Below are 23,166 nucleotides of genomic sequence, written 5' to 3' on the forward strand. Positions count from 1 at the left end.
GGCTGGCGCGCTGGGCCTCCGTGGGGGGGAGGGGCAGGCGGGAGCCCGGTAAATGGCGTTGGCGGTACTCAATCACATCCAGCTAGCCGGCGTCCTGGGAGAGTTCACCTGCTAACGTGGTCGTCTAAGAAACGCCGCTCCGGTTCTGATCTCGCCACGGTGGTTGTCTTTTTCTCTCTATACCCCTAGATCTTGATGATGTCCAGTCCCGTGGGGGTTTCTGGTTTTTTTCAACCACAGGTGTATGGTTTACAGATTATATTCCTTTCGCGTGTCTTTTCCACACCTCCATGCCCACGTTCACACCCTTGGGGCGAGATACCCTCGGGGCTGCTTTCTGGTCCTTATGGTCTGGAAGGCTGCTCATACTCCTAATTTGGGGGATAGAGACAGATTTTGTTGTACAATGGGATGAAAATTGAGAGCAAAATAGCACTTTGGTATTTTAAAGGCAAGGATAGATTTGTAGGGCTGAAACTTGCCTGAGAAGGGAAGATAAATTTTTGAAGTTTTTCTTTTGTGTGCTGTTGTCTCATTACCCATCCCCTCAGTTTTAAACTTCACGTGTATCAGTAACAGTTAACGGTTGTTACGGCATTCACATTTGTTTAGAGATTTGACCCCAGACATGATTCTTTTTAATGTACCAGTGCACTTTATAATTTACACTTATGCCTTTTATCACATCCTACTTCTCTTCAGTTTGTTTCATGGTGGACAGTTTTGTAGTCATTTGACCTAGGGATGTATTTGAATAGGGAAAGCTGAGCTTTAAGAATTTATTCTGGGAATGCACCAGTTCTGCCAACATTTATCAGAAGCCACATTTTTTTAAACTATCCCAAAGTTGAAGGTGTCATTGGTTTTTAAGAGGAAAATGGAAGCCAAAGGCTTGCAACTCATGTTTTTTTTTTTTAAGATTTAGGTGGCTGATACATTGAATAGAATGCTTTTTACTTTACCAGAAGAAATGCTTAATAACTTGGGCTTATTTTTACAAATTTCTGTAAGATTTAAATATAAAAGCAATGTAGGATGTTATCCTTCCCCCTCTAAAGACAGATCATTATGTTCTCTGGGAAATTCTCTAAGGTGTGTTCAAAAAGGAAAACGATCTTTAAAATAGACTGATTATTCTATAGTATAATATCAACAATTATTTTCATCACTAGAGATGAAGTTATATTTATTTGCTTTTTCCACTTAGAATTCCACCCTATTGCCAGAAATGGGCTGGTTTCCCTTTGTTGTGCAAAATGACTGTGTCCTTGAATGTTTGGAGGATCATGACAACCTGGAATCATCCAGAAGCATATCTGGTGTCAGCCCAGTTGTGTTGTCAACATTTCAACTGCGAGTAAAACCCATATATCCCAATGAAAGAAGAAAGCTTTTCCAGATAAATTTTCTTCTGGAGATCTTTAACCCTATGATCTCAGAAAATTGCTCCATAAGGTTGGGTTTTACCATCTAAAGTTCATTTTATTTAGCTTTTTTAAAAAAAATTTTTTTTGTCTTTATTATTTTATTGATTTAGTTTGAGAGACAGAGACAGAGTGAGCAGGGGAGGAGCAGAGAGAGGGAGACACAGAATCTGAAGCAGGCTCCAGGCTCTGAGCTGTCAGCACAGCGCCTGACATGGGACTCAAACCCACAGATTGTGATATCCTGACCTGAGCTGAAGTCGGACGCTTAACCGACTGGGCCACTCAGGCGCCCCTAGCTTTTTTTTTTTAATGTTTATTTATTTTTTGATAGAGAGAGAGCATGAGCTGGGGAGAGGCAGAGAGAGAGAGAGAGAGAGAGAGAGAGAGGGAGACAGAGCACCTGAAGTGGGCTCCGAGCTGTTCGAACCCAGGAACCACAGAATCATAACCTGAGCTAAAGTTGGGAGCTTAACTGACTGAGCCACCCAGGCACCCCAAAAGTTAATTTTATTAAAAAGCTGATTCTTCTTAAGGTATAAGTGACATCAGATGACCCCACAAACAAAACATTATGACATCAGCAGAACCAACAATCTGCCATGACATTCTAGTTAGAAAAAGAGTTATAGAATTCTTAACATTCCTGACAGTAAAATCAACCTCTGGTCCCTCGGGTTATATGTGTGTTATAAAGGATCTTCATGGAGGGAAAAGTCAGTCAGTACCAACTATATCTTTCCTGGGATATATGATATAGTATATGCTTACTATCTTTTTCATTTTTCTTTAATATGTAACAAAGATCCTGATGCACTCAGGATCTAAAACAGTGACTTTCAGATGGAATGGATTGTATAATATTTCCTGGGAGCCTGAAATATTTTTATCTAAAACATTTCATTATACAGTGATTGAAGACTAGGCTTATGTATCATTTCTTTACAGTTTGGGACTTAACTATCAGGCAGAAGGCAAAATGTCTGATAGTACCAAAAGTGGAGGAGGAACTCTATAGGAGTTAAATTGGTACAAACTCCTTGGAAAACAATTCACCAATATTAAAATTAAAATTTCCCATGCCCTTAATGCATCTTTTTAATAGTACCATTTGCAATAAAAGATATAAGAGACATGTTAAACCAATGTAATATGTTTAACCTTGTTGGAATCTCGATTGAAACCAACTGTAAAGAAGATATTTTTTGAGACAACTGGAGAAATTTAAACAGAAAGCATATTTGATAGTTTTTGAGTTCCTCATCAATTACAAATGACGATCATATTCAAGGAGGTGATTCTCCCTTATCTCACAAACTACCCCCACCTCCACCATCCTGGAATACACACACACACACACACACACACACACACACACACACACGACATAGGCAAGCTATGTATGTGCCTGAGATGTTCCCTACCAATGTAAAGGCAGACCCTATGACACAGCTGGACTTTCTGGCAAAAAAGGGGAGGAAATATGGGAAATCAAAGGGTCTAGTAACTTGAAGGACTCACAAAGTGATCACTGGGAAAATGCTGCAGTATTGATAATATAATGTGACTTATGAATGTTTGAGTCCTAGTGATGCACTAAACAGGTGACTTAGGAGCAGTCCTATGAGAATATGCTTGTTGGAGTGTGAAGAGGTAGAATTGAGGTGTCTTCACTTTGAGTCTGTGTCTCTACAGATGGTTTTTTCATAGTCTCCAACTGGCTGATCTCATCAAAGAAACATAGGTACTTCGGTAATCATTAGCTTGTTAATTGGATGTTGGAAAAGGCACCAAGCTGACAATCCAATGCTTATAGTCTTGTCCTACCTCCATCATTAGCGAGCTTGGTCAGGGCTCTTAATCTCTTTGGGTTTATGTATCAATAAAATGCGAAGTCAATCTGCATAATCTTGACGGTTTCTTCCAGATTTCAAATTCCACATACCTAGTAGAGATAGTCAATAATTTAAATGATATGTCTAAAATACTGTCTTTAGAAGTCTAAGATAAAACACAATGAGAACGATGCACTATTTTCAGTTAAAAATTGATGTTTATAAACATACTAGGATGAACTTGACTTCACTGTAATTTATGTAGACATACTGGGGGATCTTAGTTAACAATTTTAAAATGCTAGTATAATCCAATCAAGCTACAGATGGGATTTAATAAAGTAGCAAAAACTCCATATTCACAATTTAGAGTGATACTTTAAGATAAGCATAACCCTGGGGTTAAGTATCTGACACTTGGGGCACCTGGGTGGTTGAGTCAGTTAAGCGTCTGACTTCAGCTCTGGTCATGATCTCACAGTTCATGGGTTAGAGCCCCTCATAGGGCTCTGTGCTGCCAGCTCAGAGCCTGGAGCCTGCTTCAGATTCTCTGTCTCCCTCTTTCTCTGACCCTCTCCCGCTTGCACTCTGTCTCTCTGTCTCTGGAAAATAAAAAAACATTAAAAAAATTTTTTTTAAGTATCTGACTCTTGATTTCGGCTCAGGTCATGATCACAGGGTCATGGGATCAAGCCCATGAGATTCTCTCTCTGCTCCTCTCCCTTGCTCGTGCTTGCTCTCACTCTCTCTCTCTCAAAAATAAAAAAATAAAAATGAAGTTTTCTTTAAAAAAAGAAGTGTAACCCAAACTAGTCATTTCATCATGAAACCTAATAAAGGACAAAGAAAATTTGCAAAATAGCAAATGGTTTATATGTATGACCTAATATGTGTGACTTATTCTACATGTCAAAACTAGTGATTCACATATATATCTAGTTTGCAGACAAAATTGTGAATCAAGAGAACTTCATCTTGACTTTCTCCCCTTTACCTGTCCCTCTAGTTGGAATTCTTTTCCCCAGGTCTACACTTTTTGAGCACATTCCTTGTTTGCTTCTCCCCTAAACCTCTTATCAAGTATGTTCTTAGCGGCATCTGGGTGGCTCAATTGGTTGAGCATCTGACTTCAGCTCAGGTCATGATCTTGTAGTCCATGAGTTCGAGCCCCATGTTGGGCTCTGTGCTGACAGCTCAGAGCCTGGAGCCTGCTTCAGATTCTGTGTCTCCCTCTCTCTCTGCCCTTCCCCTGCTCATGCTCTGAGGTCTGTGTCTCTATCTTTCAAAAACAAATAAACATTAAAAAGCAAAACATGTTCTTAGCAAGTTATCCCTTTTTTCCCCTTTTTTTGGTCCATGGACCCACTCACAGAAAAATGTAAATACCTGTGAAATTTTGTATTTCAGGGAGTTACCTGACCTTCAGAAGTTCATCCAACAGTAAACCTCAAGGTAAGAACACCTTTACTGGAGAGGTAACTGTCATGATAGATAGCAGCTCAATCTCTTGACGTTTCAAAAACAGTCTATCCCTTATGTAGATAGAATTTCATAGCACTTGCTTTCTTTTGTTAACTTGTTTATTTTCCTGTCTTGCTGAAAAGCAGGGTCCTGTGTGAAAAGCTCCAGATTGGGAACCAGAGGAGTTCAATCCTGCCTTCATCCTTCCCAGGGGTGATACTAAAGTTACTTTACAACAGATGTGGCACAGATGTGGGAAAGGTTCCAACCATGCAGAACAGAAGCGGCTCAGTGCTGGGGCAGGGGCCTGGATGTTCCTTACTGGTGGACCAGGTATCTAGAATTAGATCTTAAGGAGATCTGGGGTGATTCAGAGGATTGAAGGGTGAGTCTTTTGGGGGTTTGAGGGAAGTGGCTATTTACTAACCACGACTGAAGTATTTCAGGTTTATTTTTTAGAGGCGGGTAGGAATGTGCTAAAACTGGATTGTGGTGATGGTTACCCAACTATATAAATTTACTCAACACTTTTGAGCCACTATGGGTGAAGTTTTTGGTATATAATTGTGCCCTAAGTAGTTTTTTATTTCAATTTTTTTTTAAGTAATCTCTATACCCAACATGGGTCTCAAATTCATGACCCAAAGATCAGGAGTTGCATGCTCTTCCAACTGACCCAGCCAGGTACCCCCCACCTCCCATAAAGCTGGGGTTTTTAAAAAAATTTTTTTAACACTTATTTATTTTTGAGAGAGAGAGAGAGACAGAATCCAAAGCAGGCTACAGGCTCTGAGCTGTCAGCACAGAGCCTGACATGGGGCTCAAACTCACAAACCACAAGCTCATGACCTGAGCCAAAGTCAGACGCTTAACCTACTGAGCCACCCAGGCACCCCTGTTTTGTTTTGTTTTAAATAAAAGCACTTCAAGATTTTAACATATCCATACCAGTAAGTCATGGTTGGTCTTTGGACGGCTCTCCCATTAATAGTATGAGACTGAAGACTGATCAGGTATCTCCCTGGGTCTGGACTTTTTCATCTGTAAAATGGAGGAGTCAATTATTTCTTCAAAGTTTTCCAGATAAATGATTTTCCTTGTCAAAAAATTCCATAATTATGTCATTATGATTCATACCGCCCTCTTTTCACCTGCTCATAAGGCCATTATTGCCCAAAACACATATTTATCCTTCCTCTGCTGCTTAGGAGGGATGGCAGCCCTACTGATTTTGTCCTTGCCTGATAGCTCTTTTTCATCCTATGACCTTCCCTACTGCCTAACTTTCCCATCTCTTTTTTTTGCCCCCTTTTGCCTGATCTCTGCTTACCATATGTTAGAAAAGGCTCTGGACTGGGAATCAAAAGGCCTATGTTTGAATCCTAACTAAGCTACTTTTTAGTTTCATGACCTGGAATTGGTCATTTAAACATTTCTGGACCTTGGTTTCATCATTGTAAAACAGGGACAAAAAAGCCAACACATGGTTTGTAGTGGAGTCTAGGTGAGATCATGAATGTGACAACGCTTTGTGAACTGCATAGCACCATCCAGGTGACAGGCAACACCTACTATTTCTCCTGAATTACTCTAAGTTCTCTCTCCAGATAAGAAGTGAGGTGTGTGTGGCAGTGACTGAGAAATACCTATGACAAGATCCCCAAATTTCATATCCCTTATGAACGTAGAACAGTCTGGTTCATAGACCAGACTGTGCTTTGAACTGAGCTTGCCATAAGCAAAGTTTCAAGGTTGGGATGTTGCCTGTCCCTGCCCCACACCGTGTCCTTCCCCACATGTGGCATCCTTCCAGACCTGCCTTTATTAATAATAATGACGCCGGCTCCTTGGGATTGAATATTTATGTGTGCCATATAGGCAGTGTGAAAGGCATTTGTATTTCTTGTATCATTTAATCTTTAAAACAGCACTAGGAAGTACATAAAACAATTCTTGTTTTACAGTTAAGAAAACAGGCCTAGAGAGGCTGGGTAATAATTTGCCAAAGTCGCATGCTTATCCATAGCTGAATCAAAATTCTACCTTGGGAACTCTAACTCTGTGACTCTACAGATTGAATTCTTTAAATAGTCCTTCCAAATCTATTCTCTCAAGGACCCATATCAATGGAGTTTTAAAAATAAAAGTAACTCTAATCAAATTGATTCATTTTAAATTATGAAACTTAATAAGCAATGTGGATTTTACATTTTACCAAGAATGTCTGATGCCCCTAAATATATCTAATTGTGAATTTTCAGACAGTTTGACAAAATAAAACCATTGTGGCATTTTGTCCAAAAAGCATATATTGAATGCCAAGCATTAGGGATCTAAAAATGAGTAAGAAACAGACCCCATATGCACATTGCTTACAATCAGGAAAACAGATGAAAGAGAGGATTTTGATAGAATATGGAAAAAGTGAGTTAGTTGCTCTTATGGGATCATAAGTGGGGAGCACTTGCCCTTGCCTAGGAGCTTAAAACCACTTTCTGGAAGAACTAAGGCCCTCACAGTGGTGTACAAAAAAAAAAAAAAAAGAAAAGAAAAGAAAAGAAAAGAAAAAGGAAAAGAGAAGCATTCTGGGCAGAGGGAGCAGGAACCATGTAATTGGTGTTGAAAGGGATGACAAGTTTGGTATTGCCCAGTTGAAATTGATGGAAGGAGGTGGGAGACAAGAAGTAGGCAAGACATGGCCTCAGAAGGCTTTGTTGGGTCATGAGGACCTTGGACTTTATCTTAGAAACCATGTGCCAAGTATGAGGTATTTTCACATGGGAAGTAGTAAGGCCAGATCAGTGGTTTGCCATGACTGCTCTGGTGACTGAACAGATTTATTCAGGTAAGATCAGAAAAGAAAAATCATATAAGGAGGCTATTGTAAGGGTTTAAAAAGTGGGGGATGTGTGCTTGGACTAGGGCATGTTAAGAAATAAAAGGAAGGACTCTCGAAATATTTAGGCGGGGTAACAGGACTGAGATTTGTTGTATGAAGAAAGAGTACAAGGAAAGAATATTTTGACTAGAAAATATGGGAGCTGGTAGATATAGAAGAAATAGAAGTAGAAGGGGAAGAAAAAATAATTCATTTGGACATGTTTCAGGATTTTAAATTAACTCTAGGACATCTGTCATGCCTTTTTCTAGTGAAAATTGTAAAATCTATCTCAAGTGAATTCACCAGAAAATCCTCGAAACAGGCTCAACTGATATGGAGGGCTCTTTTTCTGTCAGTCTTTGAGGTGAGCAAAATGGCTGCTAGTCTCCAAACTCATATTCATCCCACCAGCTAACTAGCCCTAGTGGATAGTTCTAGCAGCAAATCTCTGGGAAGGGCTTCATTCAGCTTAGCTCTCATCAGCTTTATCTCTCAACAAATCAGTGATGAGAGAGGTGAGGGACTCTGGTCGGTTAGGCATGGGATGAGTCTCATAGCATGGATGCTGGGGGGTCAGTGCCGCTCTCCCATAAGAGGCTTCTCATACTAGAATGAGGGGAGATGACAAAAGAGATGCCAGAGAGACAAAAAGGACAAACGTCACTACCATAGTTAAATGGAATATATTCAGCAGATAATCTTATATGACAAACAATCGGGGAGAAGGTAGAGAGAAGCTTTCATTTAAGTGAAGTTTTTGATTATGATATAACATTAGATGGCCTGAAAGTTATAATGAATGATACAAGCTTGTTCTTGTGACAGAGAAATTGGAGAAGTTCTGTCTCCTTCCTGAGAATTCATGGGGCAGGTTTGAAAGTAGAGTGGAAGACAGCACCTCATGGAGTCTAGCTCAATAAGTAAAATGATTACATTTGAAATCATGAAAATAGAGATTACCCCAAGAGAGAGTTTGGGAAGAAGATGTTGCTGAGGTCAGAGGCTAGGGAAGCACTAACATTTAAGAAGGAGAGAGTGGCCTAAAAGCCAAAGAGTCTTGAACAGGGAGTAAGTAATCCATAATGTAAATTCATCCAGGGGCGCCTGGGTGGCTCAGTTTGTTAAGCATCTGACTTCGGCTCAGGTCATGATCTCACAGTTCATGGGTTCGAACCCCGCGTCAGGCTCTGTGCTGACAGCTAGCTTGGAGCCTGGAGCCTGTCTTCAGATCCTGTGACTCCTTCTCTCTCTGACCCTCCCCTGCTCACACTCTCTCTCTCTCTCTCTCTCTCAAAAAAAAAAAAAAATTCATCCAAGAGGACTTATAAAAATAAAATAAAAAGTTCAACTGAACTGGCAATGTGGAGTATATATCAGTGATAGTCATCAGATTACTTTTGTTGGAATGAATTGTTGAGTGAACTGGTAAGGGAAGATACAGAGACAGCTTAGCTGAGAAGAGAAAAAGGGAGATGAGACTGTACTCCAGATAAATGCCAGGTGAAGAGTTGGGGGAAATTTTTGTTTCTTTTTTGTTATCAGAAAGATATTTGAGAAATTTCTTAGGCAAAAGACATCAATACAGTGGGAGATATTTGAAAATGTTACCAATATGAAGAGGGAAGACTATGTTGGCCATAATTATTTGATTTGATGTTGAGAAAGGCTCCTAACAGCTTCTTAAATCATAATATCATAGGACTGGGAGAAATGTAATCTTAAGATTATAGGGAACATGAAATCATAGGATATAGTATATCCTCTTAGAGCATGAATTTCATGTTGGATAAATAATTTAAAACAATGTTGAGGGTACACTTAAAGTTACTTATGTGAAAATTCAGAGAATCAGTGAACTTTATTTGGTTGCTGGCTCTGTTTGCTTAATTGTCTTTATCAAATGAAGTGAAAAATGAACAAAGTTTAAAATTATCAGAGAATCCAACTTTGAAGAGGATCTTCTGGCAAAAGTAAGATGGTTTGAGCAACGAAACAAGTAAGGACTGCAATAAACGGAAGTACGTAATTATATACATGGTATAGGTACACACAATCAAATATCATAGATTCATAACAATACTAAAAAAATCCCTCATTGGTCATCTTTGGAGTTTGCTATGTCACTAACTCATTGGAGAAAGAGGGTCAAGATTAGCATTTTTCAGCCTTTCCTATATAAACTGTATTTTAAAGTAACCAAATGGTTGATGAAAGGGAATTCTTTACAGACGAATTACAGATATTGTACATGAAAGCTATGATAAAAATAAGAATAATTGTGCTAGCCCTAGTGAAATAATGGAACGTGGCATCAATCATTAATGGGTGGCAAAGGAATCAGTTTGAACAAAAGTTGAAGAGGAACTTTGTTATGGATGGATCATGCTGATATACCTGAATGAACTGACCAATTTTAATGTCAGTAGTAATGGGACAACAGGTTTATTGTACTCCTCTTGAAGAAGATACAGTAGGAAGTAATGTGAAGTGGTCTTGCCAAAAAAAAAGAAAATCTTATCAAGATTATATCTCATTCAGTTTATAGGAAATAAGGATCAGAGGCTGCAGCATGAGGCTGCAAATAACTAAAGTAGATTATAGGAAATTGTCAGGACAAATGATGTTAGTTTCTTCAATAAATAAAAAAGAGACTTGAAGGAAAACTCACAGAATAAAAAAGGATATTAAATAAATGTAGTATGATAAACTTGTGTTTATCATACCTGATTCCAAAAAAAAAACTATAAACAGCTATTTTTGAGACAACAGAAAATTAACACAGAGACGGCACCTGGGTGGCTCAGTCAGTTAAGTTCCTGCTCTTGGTTTTGCCTCAGGTCATGATCTCATGGCTTGTGGGTTCAAGCCCCACATCAGGCTCTGCTCTAATAGCACAGAGCCTGACTGGGATTTTCTCTCTGCCTTCCTCTCTCTCTCCGCCCATCCCACCTTCAAAATAAATAAACAAACTTAAAAAAATACATAAACAATATTAATTCTTTTTAAAGTAGAGAAGAAATGATAGATATAGAAGACATTAAAATATTAATATATATAAATATATAGCCATAATTGATGACTTCTGAAGAAAAGCAACAAATGAAACAAAAAATATTTTAAAATATGTAGTATAACAGTATATATTTTGTCTTTGTCCCTGGTTTCTGACACAAAGCTCCTAAATCCCTTGGAATTGTCTCAGTATAGGAGCATCATATGTTAACTCTTGACAGACCCCCGTATATCTTCAGGATGGCAGCGGATTGCCAGAAAGACCAAGTCTTGATTAGAAGCCTGGAACTGTCAGTCAAACTTCCCAAACCCCTAAGGGGTGAGAGGCCCTGAATATGGAGTTAGTAATTGGACATACCTGCATGATGATATCTCCATAAAAACCCCCCAAATAGATTTTTTTGGGTTTCTGAACCATTCGTGTGCCAGAAGGACAGTTGTTTAAAGAGGCTGAATAAGTGTAAGACCTAGAGTCCGTACTCTCTAGGGTCCCTCCCCAACCCACGCATGCACTCTCTCTATCTCTCCCCCAAAATAAATCAACAACAACAACAACCAAAAGCTAAAAACAACAGAAAATAGCTGGAAAATCTGAAAATACTTGATTAATCAACACAATTCAGAATAATGCATGAGTCAAAGAAGAAACGGCAAGATAAATGTTTACAGTATTTTGAACTAAATGAAACTACAACTTACCAAAATTTATGGGATACAGTGTAAGCAGTACTTAGAGAAATTTACAGCATCAAATACACATATTAGAAAAGAAGAAAGGTCTAAAATCAATAAAATTTTCTACCTTTAGATACTAGAAAAAGACGAGTAAACTAGATCCAAGATAAACAGAAGAAAGAAATAATAAAAGTTAGACCAGAAATCAATGAAATTCAAAATAAGAGATCAATAGAATCAACAAAACCAAATCTGTTTCTTTGATAAAATAATTAAAATCAATAAGCCTAAAGTCAGGCTACCTAAGGAAAAAAAACATTACTATTATAAAAAATGAAAGAAGGAACATTACTACCAATCCCATGCACATTAGAAAGAAAATAAAGGAATATTTTTATGAACAAGTCTGTACCCCCAGATTTGATAACCAGGATGAAAGAGACCAATTTTTTGAAAGACATAATCTGTCAAAACTCACCCAAAAAGTAATAAACATCTAAGTAGTCCTACACTGGGGCACCTGGGTGGCTCAGTTAAGCGTTTGACTCTTGATTTTGGCTCAGGTCATGATTTCACAGACATGAGATGAAGCCCCACATTGGGCTCCACACAGGATGTGGACCCTGCTGAATATTTTCTCTCCTCCCCCACTCGCACATGCTCTCTCTAGGTAAAATAAATAAAAATAGTCCTACATCTATTAAAGAAATGGAATCAATAATTAATAACCTTACAAAACAGCACAGGCCCAGATGAATTCACTGGTGAATTATACCATTTAAGAAATAAATTACACAGGGGCACCTGGAGTGTCCCATTCTTGGTTTCAGCTCAGATCATGATCTCATAGTTTTGTGAGTTTGAGCCCCATGTCAGGCTCTGTGCTGACAGTGCAGAGCCTGCTTGGGATTCTTTCTCTCTACTCTCCCCCTGCTTGCTTGCTTGCTTGCTCTCTCAAAATAAATAAAATTTAAGAAACTTAAAAATAATTTTAAAAAAAGAAAGAAGAAATAGAAGCAAAGGGAATACTTCCTAACTCATTCTATGAGGCCAACATTACCCTAATATCAAAACCAAAGAAAGATGTTACAAGAAAGGAAAACCGGTATCTCTAATGAATATAAATGTAAAAATCCTCAATGAAAAATTAGCATGTCTAATCCAACAATATATAAAAAGAATTATACACTATGATTAAGGAGAAATTTTCCAAGATTTGCAAGACTATTAATATTCAAAATCAATTAATGTAATACATTATATCAATAGACTAAGAAAGAAAAATAACATGATCATATCAAATACAGAAAAAACACTTGACAAAATTCAACACTGATTCACGATAAAAACTCTCATTAAACTAGGAATAGAGGGGAACTTCCTCAACTTGTTAAAAATTATCCATAAAAAACCCCCATAGCTAATACCATACTTAATGATGAGTAATAAACTTTCCCTGTAAGATCTCATGATAAAAACCCTGATTAAACTAGGAATAGAGGGGAACTTCTTCAACTTGATAAAAATAATCCATAAAAAAACCTTATAACTAATATCATACTTAATGGTGAGTAGTAAGAATCTTCCCCTTTAAGATCAGGAACAAGGCAAGGATGTCCTTATCATTGTATTTCAACATATTATAGAAAGTCCTACTAATGCAATAAGACAAAAGGAAATAAAAAATATATTGTTTGGGAATGAAGAAACAAGACTGTCTTTGTTCACAAATGAAATGATCATCTATATAGAAAACCCAAAACAACTGACAAAATTCCTAGAACTAATTAGTGATTGTAGCAAGGTTGCAGGATACAAGGTTAATATGCAAAAATAAATGGCCTGTATACAAAGAGCAAGTGGAATTTGAAAATAAAAACACATTATGATTTACATTAGCATTCCCCCCCCAAAAGAAATAATTAGGTATAAACCTAATAAAATATAAGACCTATGTAAGGAAAACCACAAGCCTGATGAAAGATAGGGGCACCTGCTGGCTGAGTCAGTAGAGCATGGGACTTTTTTAATCTTGGGGTTGTAATTTTAATCCCATATTGAGTGTAGAGATTACTTAAAAATGTTTAAATCTAAAAATCTTTTTTAAAAAAACTAATGAAAGATATCAAAGAAATAATAAATGGAGAGGTAGTCCATGTTCATAGATAGGAAGACTCAATATTATCAAGGTGTCACTTCATCCCAATTTGACTTACAAATTCAATGCAATTTCAGTCAAAATCCCAGGGTTTTTTTGTGGTTATTGACAAACTGGTTCTAAAGTTTATATGGAGAAGAAAAGACCCAGAATAGCTGTGTCGCTATTGAAGGAGAACAAAAGCAGAGAATTGATACAGCTCATCTTTAAGACTTACTATAAAGCTACAGTAATCGATAGATAAATGGTACAGAAAAAAAGAGTCCAGAAATAGACCCACATATAGTCAACAGATCTTTTGACAAAGGAGCAAAGGCAATACAATGGAGTTAAGATAATCTTTCAACAAATGGTCCTTGAATTATACATCCACATAGAAAACAGACTCAGACCTTATATCCTATACAAAAATTAACTCAAAATGGTTCATAAACCTAAATCCAAAACACAAAGCTATAAATCTCCTAAACGGTAATATAGGAAAAATCTAGGTAACATTGAGTATGCAATGACATTTTAAGCATAACACTAAAGCCATGATCTAGAAAATAAATAATTGATATGCTGGACTTCATTAAAATTTTATTTTATTTTGTTTTTTTATGTTTTTGATTTATTTTTGAGAGACAGAGAGAGGCAGCTCGAGCAGGGGAGGGTCAGAGAGAGAGGGAGATACAGAATCCAAAGCAGGCTCCAGGCTCTGAGCTGTCAGTACAGAGCCCGATGTGGGGCTCGAACCCACGAACCGTGAGATCATGACCTGAGCCAAAGCCAGACACTTAACCGACTGAGCCACCCAGGTGCCACCTTCATTAAAATTTTAAACGCCTGTCTGTAAAAGATGATTTCAAGATAATAAGACAAGCCAGAGGTGCCTGGGTGGCTCAGTCAGTTAAGCATCCAACTTCCACTCAGGTCATGATCTCACAGTTTGTGAGTTCAAGCCCCACATCAGGCTCTGTGCTGACAGCTCAGAGCCTGGAGCCTGCTTCAGGTTCTGTCTCTTCCTTTCTCTTTGCCCTTCTTCTTTTCATGCTCTGTCTCTCAAATATAAATAAACGTTAAAAAAAATTTTTTTTAATTAAACAAAAGACAAGCCACAACCTGGGAGAAAATGTTTGCCAACGACACATCTGATAAAGACGGCTATCCCAAATATACAAGAAACTCAACAATAAGAAAATGACAACTTAGATTTTAAAAATGGGCAGAAGACCTGAACAGATAACTCACCCAAGAAGATACACAGATGGCAAGTAAGCATATGAAAAGATGTTCAATATCACATGCCATTAGAGAATTGCAAATTAAAACAGTGACATACCACTAAACACCTATTAGAATACCCAGAATTTGAAGTATTGACCATATCAAATGCTGGAGAGGATATGGAGTAATGAGAACTCTCATTTACTGATGGTGGGAATACAAAATGGCAGAATTGTTTTGGAAGACAGTTTGGGGTTTCTACAGAACTAAACATATTCTTATTATGATCCAGCAATAGTGCTACTTGATATCTACCCAAAAGATATGAAAACTTAGGTCCACACAAAAACTTGCACATGGGTGTTTATAGCAGTTTTATTCATAATTCATAATTGCCATGACTTGGAAGCAATTGAGATGTTCTTCGGTGGGTAAATGAATAAACTGTGGTATATCCAAACACTGGAATATTATTGGAACTCTAAAGAGAAATGAGCTATTAAGTCATGAAAAGACATGGAGGAAACAAGCACATATTATTAAGTCAAAGTAATCCAAAAAGGCTACATACTGTATGCTTCCAACTATATGACATTCTGGAAAAGACAAAACTATGGAGACAGATAAAAGACCAGTGGTTGGAAGAATGAATAGGCAGAGCACAGAATCTTATTTTAGAGCACTGAAACTATGGTGTATGATGCTGCAGTGGTGAATACGTATCATTATACATTTATCTAACACCCATAGAATGTCCAACACCAAGAGTGAAACCTATGTAAATTATTGACTTTGCGCGGTAATTATGTATCGATATAAGTTCATTGATTGCAGTAAATGTACCAATGTGGTACATTGTGTACAATTGTGTAAATGTACAATGTGGTGCAGGATGTCACTAAGTGAGGAAGGTGTACATGTTGGAGTCGGGTGTGTAGGAGAAGTCTGCACTTCCTGCTAAGTTTTGCTGTAAGCCCAAAGCTCCTCCAAAAAAATAAAATATATTAGTTTAAAAAATACCCATATTAAGTTAATATATAAATATAATGTGATTTGAATAAAAAGTAATCTTTTTACCTGGAACTATGTAGGTTGATCCTAAAGGGCATACATGAGAAAATACTCATGCAGGAGTAGCTACACAAAGAAAAAGTTAATAATGTAGATTAGCCTTACCAGACACAAGAAAACTTTAATTAAAAGTACATGGGGATGCCTGGGTGGCTCAGTTGGTTAATTGTCCGACCCTTGATTTCAGCTCAGGTCATGATCTCATGGTTCGTGAGATTAAGCCCCTCATGGGGCTTCATACTGAGTGTGGAGCCTGCTTGGGATTCTCTCTCCCTTTCTCTCCGCCTCTCCCCTGCATGTGTGCACATACACACTCATGCTTGCTCTCTCAAAATAAATAAATGAACACTTTTTTAAGTGCATGGTACTGGTCTATGAGTAGATAAATCAGTATAATAGAGTAGAAGATCCAGAAAATGTGTATGGAGATTTAATATGTGAAAAACTGGCATCTCAGTCCACCAGAGAAGAGATAGATGTTTTAATAAATGGTATTGAAATAACTAGACGGCCATTTGAAAAAACATAAAATTGGATCTATTCCTCACAATATATATCATAATAATTTGCAAATGAATCAAAGATCTAAATGTAAAAACTGAAACCACATATTTACTAGAAGTAAAGCACCATGAGTAAAATCAAAAGACAAATGACAAAGTGGGAGAAAATATCAATCCCAGATGAAAAGGTAATCTCCCTAATATGTAAATAACTTAAATAAAGGGAAATAAAAAGACCAAATACCTGACTGGCAGGCGGTCAAAAGACGTGGACAGCTTACAGGAAAAAAAAAGAGAAAGGACTTTAAGCTCATGAGAAAGTATTAACCTTTACTCATAATAAAAGGAATACAAAGTAAAACTGCACTGAGATACCATTTCTCAGCTCTCAGCTTGGTAGAAATTAAAACAGTGTGGGAAAACAGGCACTTTCATACATTGTTGTTGGGAATGCAAAATGGTACAACCTCTCTGGAGAGAGATTTGGCAATGTCTAGCAACAGTAAACATGCATTTACCCTTTGTCCCAGCATTCCTGCTGCAGTAAATTCACACTGACTCACCCTCCACAAATACAAAACAAAATTTCTGCACATTATTTGTACTACAAAATTACTGGAACAATGTAAGAATCTATCCATAGCAGAACAGTTCATAAATTGTAACTGTAAAAATAATGAGAGATCTCTTTGTACATGGAATGATTAAGTGAAAAAATGCAAGGCATAGAAGATGATACAACGTTCTGTTCTGTGCATATGAAAAAAAGGAGGGAAAGGCAAACACACACTTTGTCTTTCCCACTGAAAGGGCACAGAACCAATGATAATCCAGTAATAGTGAGCACAGCACTTGGTTTCAAGTACTATTCCTCACTAAAAGGAGATTTGGGGCAGTGAAAGCTCAAGCTTAGCCAAAAACATACCGTTGTGCCAAAAAGCAAGTGTTCACATAATAATGGACACAGAAAAAGGAACTATATCACATTTTGAAGGGATTCCCACTCATCATATTGGTATATTTGGTTATAAAAAAATAATGATGGTAATGAATCATAAAATATTTAGGAAATAAATCCACAAATCATAGTACTGCAAAGGAAAAGGGAAAGGGGAAACTTCTCTTTAACAGAAGAATGTTGGCTAATAAATGAGGAAGTAATGATCAAATTAGAAAATCACCATTTTGTAACTACTAGTGTAATAACTGATTCAGTCAAAGACAATCAATGGGTGCTAATACCATGAGATAAAATGTTGCTGAGGAACAGGATAGTCACAAACTACTAACCCTTTGAGTACTTATTAATTTCAAAGTGTAAAGCATATTCTTTGCTAATAGAGATATTTGGCTGATTCTACATCAAAGAGTATCACCAATGAAGAGAAAACTGATATTATATGCCTCCTAGTGGAATTTAATGGTAAATATACAGCATTCCATATGTAGTGTTCTTTGACTAAAATTTTAACCTTAATCTAATCATGAAGGAACAGTTAGTCAAGTCCAGATTGAAAGACATTTTATAACACTATTGGCCTGGGCTTTTAAAAAATGTCAGCATAAAAAAAAAAAGTGTGACAAGCGTAATGAGAGAAAAAATGGTAGAGGATTGTATAAGAATTAACAAGTAAAAAGGTGAGATGCCTAGCCAGCTTAAAAGAGCATGTGACTCTTAATCTCAAAGTCATCAGTTTGAGCCCCACATTGACTGTAGAGTTTAAAGGAAGGATGCGGCGCCTGCATGGCTCAGTTGGTAAGCATCTGATTTTGGCTCAGGTCATGATTTCACGGTTTTTGTGGGTTCAAGCCCCGCATCGGGCTCTGTGCTGACAGCTAGTTCAGAGCCTGGAGCCTGCTTCAGATTCTGTGTCTCCCTCTCTGACCCTCCCCTCTCGCACTGTCTCTCTCTGTCTCTCAAAAACAAATTAAAAAACATAGAAAAAATGTTTAAATAAATAATTATGACAATTGGGGAAATTTTAATGTAACTATATTGAAGTTACCGCATTGCACACTGTATTTTGGTTGTATGTGAGAATATTCTAGTCTCTAGGACAAACATGCTATAGTATTTATGGGTAAAAGGTATCAGGATTTCTGCAACTTTCAACTGGTCAATCAAAATTATAAATTTTACACACACATATGTGTATGTATTCTACATGGAGAGCTATAGCTACATAGAAAAAAGTGGAGATAATTTTTATAGCTAATTTCAAGTGTCCTCTCAGCTAGTGTATATAGTACCCAGTTATTTAATCAAATTCTATAACAGTATTTTGTAGATGTGATGAACATGTACATCCAGTTGACATTTAAAAAAATTTTTTTAATGTTTTATTTATTTTTGATACAGAGAGAGACAGAGCATGAGAGGGGGAGGGACAGAAAGAAGGAGACACAGAACCGGAAGCAGGCTCCAGGCTCTGAGCTAGCTGTCAGCACAGAGCCTGATGCGGAGCTCAAACCCACGAACGTGAGATCTGACCTGAGCCAAAGTTGGAGGCTTAACCGACTGAGCCACCCAGGCGCCCCTAAAAAAAATTTTTTTTAAATGTTTATTCTTGAGGGAGAGAGAGAGACAGAGTGTGAGTGGGGGAGGGGCAGAGAGAGAGGGAGACAGACTCTGAAGCAGGCTCCAGGCTCTGAGCTGTCAGCACACAGCCCGATGCAGAGCTCGAACCCACGAGTTGAAGTCAGACACTTAACTGACTGAGCCACCCCAGCGCCCCTCCAGTTGACTTTATATAGAAGATGTTATCCTTGAAAATCTGGGTGGGACCTCATCTAATCAGTTGAAGCCTTTTAAGAGCAAAAACTGAGGCTTTCCTGAAGAAGAAATCTTCCCTCAAGACCATAGCATCAATTTCTGCCTGAGTGTCTAGCCTGCCAGTCTGCCCTATGGATTTCAAACTTGCCAGCGCCCATATTGCATGAGCTAATTTCTTAAAACAAACTTTTTATATATATTAAGAGAGATGAAGCATATGTGGAAACTGTTAAGAACTGATAAATCTAGTAAAAGAGTAACAGGTCTTCATTGTACTATTACGTTTTCTCAAAGTTTGAATTCTTTCACAAAAATTGGGAAAAAAGATTAAAAATGTATTCTAGTGAAATTTTTTGGAAAGGTAATACAGGTCAATCAGCAGAGATACATAGCCTAATAGCAATACTGGAATTTAAACATGAAGAAAAACTCCTATAGATATTGCCTTACAAAATTAAGAGGAACAGATCAGCGTGGCATCAGAATTCTCCATTCTGGTACTAGGAAATAGTAGATCAGTATCTAAAATACCCTTGGGGAAGAGAAAATGTGGCCCCGGATTTTAGAACCATTGAATAAAAACTCATGGAATTTAGTTCTGAGAGCCCTTCAGCCAACTAAAAGTTGGATGAAGAAGCTGCTGAGAGATGAGGTTATTTGTGTTGTCCATTAGTCACTCCCTGAGTCCCTAGTATGCACCAGCTCTGGTGGTCTGCTGTCACCCAGATGGACACGGTCCCTTCCTTCATGGTACTTATCAGGTATAGAGGGAGACAGGCTGATTGAACAAATACATAACTAATTACACATTACCAATTGCTAGGAAGGAAACAGATTGGTATTTATAAAATTAATAGATTTAGGCATGGAGTGGTACCTCATTTGGATAGGGTAGCCAGAGGAGGTAACTGTGATTGATATTCAAGTTGGGACATGAAGCCTGAGAAACAGTAAGCCATGGGAAGAGCCAAGGGAAAAAAAACCCCATGCAGAGAGTACAGCCAGCCTAGATATAGAGCTAAGTCCTGCCAGTATGAATGCTCTAAAGCAACACCAATATCCAGCTTCCACAGCAGTTAATGGAAAATGTTCCATCAGTTAGAAATAATTTGCCTATCCTATTATATCCTGATGGAAATTATTTACTTATAGTCTCTCCAAATTTCCGTTCAGGTTGATGCTAAATTATATAAAACAGCATTTACTATTGGTATTTACATGTATGTAGTGAGGCCAGAGATTAATATCTTAAAATACCCTACTGTGATACTATTTGATAATTTTATTTATTTAAAAAACTTTTAATATTTATTTATTTTTGAGAGGGAGAGACAGAGCACTAGAGGGGGAGGGACAGAGAGAGAAAGAGACACAGAATCTGAAGCAGGTTCCAGGCTTTGAGCTGTCAGCACAGAGCCCGTTCATGACGAACTCATGAACCACGAGATCATGACCTGCGCTAAAGTTGGACACTCAACTGACTGAGCCACCCCGGTGCCCCAATATTTGATAATTTTAAATCAAACCATATAAAATGATGGGATTTCTAGCATAAGAACTTTCCAGTCATTTACTCCTGGGAAACTCATAATATCGGTTCTATTCTCCTTTTTGTGGTTAGGAAACTTTAATTAAAAGCAAATCTACTAGGAGTGCCTGGCTGGCTCAGTCAGAAGAGCGTGTGACTCTTGATCTTGGGGTTGTGGGTTTAAGCCCCACATTGGATGTAGAGATGATTTAAATAAGTAAAACTTAAATTTTTTCTACTATGAGACTACTATATGCTAAGTGCTCTTAAACATATTATGTCATTTAATAATAAACTGGCAAGGTATTTAATTATTTCCAATTTTGCTGCTGAGAAACTTAAAGAAATTAAATGACTTGGCCAAGGCCACACAGCAGGTGTGTGTGGTATCAGGTAAATAAGTGGTATAGCCAGTATTCAATCCTATCTTTTCCCCTACACCACACAACTTAAACTCAGTAAATATTTACAACTCTGTATGCACAAGGCCCAATATTAAGATTTATAGGGATTTAAAACATGGTACAGTGTTCCACAGTCTGTAAGGAAAACAGAAAAATGTAATTTTAGAATTATATAGACACATATAATCACTTATGATCTAAGGCTAGTTGTAATACATGCTAAAGTAGATGTACAAATAAAAGCAAATGAGAGGAGATTGGGAAGGAGATTATTTGAGATGGGTCTTAAAGGAGAGGTAGAGCTATGAGAAAAGAGAAAGCATAAGCATCTTTTAAAAAATTAATTTTTGTAACCAATATAACAGCATACAATGTTATATTAGTTTCAGGTGTACAGTATAGTGATTCAACATCATATACATTATTCAGTGCTCATGACAAACGTGCTCTTAATCCCCTTCACGTATTTCACCCATCCCTCCACCCACCTCCCCTCTGGCAACCTGTATTTAAGAATGCTTTTTTGTCCTTTTTTGGTCTCTTTTCTTTCTTGTTTGTTCTGTTTCTTAAAATCCACATATGAGTGAAATCGTATGGTATTTGTCTTTTTCTGACTGACTTATTTCACTTAGCATTATACCCTCTAGTTCTATTTATATTATTGCAAATGGTAAGATTTTGGTTTTTTATAACTGAGTAATATTCCATATGTGTGTATATATATTTATCACATGTATGTATATATATGATATATATGAATGTATGTATCATTTTCTTTATCCATTCCTCTATCAATGAACACTTGGATTTCTTCCATATCTTGGCTACAGTAATTAGTACTGCAATAAATATAGGGTGCATAGGAATACGCATCTTTTCATGGAGACAGGCAAGTTAGAATGTTTATAAGTAATGATTAAGATGGCATGGATGCTTGTGAAGGTAGAGATGTAGGTTGTATGTTGAAATACATACCGTTTTGATTAGGAAGCAGAACAGAATATGACTGCTGGAGTCCATGTGGGAGAGAAAGAGTCAGAGAGACAAAATGTAAGATAGGGGCTACGGGAAAGGCCTGGCTGTGGGATGGCCCTCATAGTCGTGATCTGTAGACATTACAACTTTCAAGAGGACACATGACCTGGGACTGCAGTCATTACCCATGGAGCTTACTTTAGAGAGTGGACACCGTGGCTGGGTCTCTTGGCAAAACCCACAAGTGAAGCCAACAATGGAGGTGCATTACACTTTGAAGAAATGTTTGAAACAGATCTCACTTAGTGGTTTGAGTTTCCACAAAAACCTTTTTAGTCTCCTTAAGAACATTTTGGCAATATTCAGGCATGGTGTTTGGGCCCCAGTCAAGCAAGACGTCCAGGTTTACACCATAATTGGTAAGGGAATTGAATTAGAATCAGGGCCTTGTGGTAAATGTATAGTCAGACCATTAAAGCCTGGAGTCAGAGATTAAGAGTCAAGCTGTAACTCCATAAATATATCCCAGACTCATGAGAGCCTGGGAGCAGCAAAGTTCATTCTAGTAACCAGGCAATAATGGAGATGGAGTTTTTAAAATACATGATTTAACCAAAATTGGACCAGGAACTCAGCATGACTCAGCTAGATCTAAAGATTCTTGTGCCAGGTGCTGGTGGGAGGTAATGTTAGAAATATAGGTTGGATTCAGACTGTGGCTGGCCTTGAAAACTATTCATTTTATATGTATGCGGAATGATGTCACAATATCTTTCAGAATCATCTGGATATGACAGAAGTGGCTTCATTTTTCATTAGTCCATAATAATAGAAGAAAAAGTCCAGAAACAGACCCATACATACACAATAACTTGATTTACAACACAAACAATTGTACAGTGCAGCAGAAGAAATAAAGGCCTTTTCAATCAATGATACTGGGTCAATTAGACCATTTATGTCGAAAAAAATAAATCTTGACTTCTGCTTAATACCATATATAAATATCAATTCTAGATGGATTGTAATTCTGAATGTGAAAGGGAACATAAAAGAATAGGTTTAGGACCTTGGGGGTAATTGAAAATTTCTTAACACAGTATTAACCTTAAAGGAAAAAATAATATGGTTTATATTAAAATTAAGAACTTTTGTTCATAAGAATCCAACATTAACAGAGTGAAAGGCAAACCACAGACTGAGAGAAGATATTTTCAGTACATATAGCAAAAAAGATGCATATACAGAATATATAAA

General features: G+C 37.4%; 1 long non-coding RNA gene across 2 annotated transcripts; it reads left to right on the forward strand.

Annotated features, from left to right (window-relative positions):
* Positions 1–51: 51 nt before the first annotated feature.
* LOC115278902 lies at positions 52–22,762 on the forward strand. Of its 2 annotated transcripts, XR_003903108.1 has the most exons (4): positions 52–159; positions 4,667–4,711; positions 4,867–5,053; positions 22,688–22,762. It is a non-coding gene; the product is annotated as an uncharacterized LOC115278902 (long non-coding RNA). The 2 variants fall into 2 exon arrangements; XR_003903107.1 differs by lacking the exon at positions 22,688–22,762 and having other exon boundaries at positions 4,867–5,209.
* Positions 22,763–23,166: the final 404 nt, after the last annotated feature.

Source organism: Suricata suricatta, chromosome 15 (assembly GCF_006229205.1).
Source record: "Suricata suricatta isolate VVHF042 chromosome 15, meerkat_22Aug2017_6uvM2_HiC, whole genome shotgun sequence".
NCBI lineage: Eukaryota > Metazoa > Chordata > Mammalia > Carnivora > Herpestidae > Suricata > Suricata suricatta.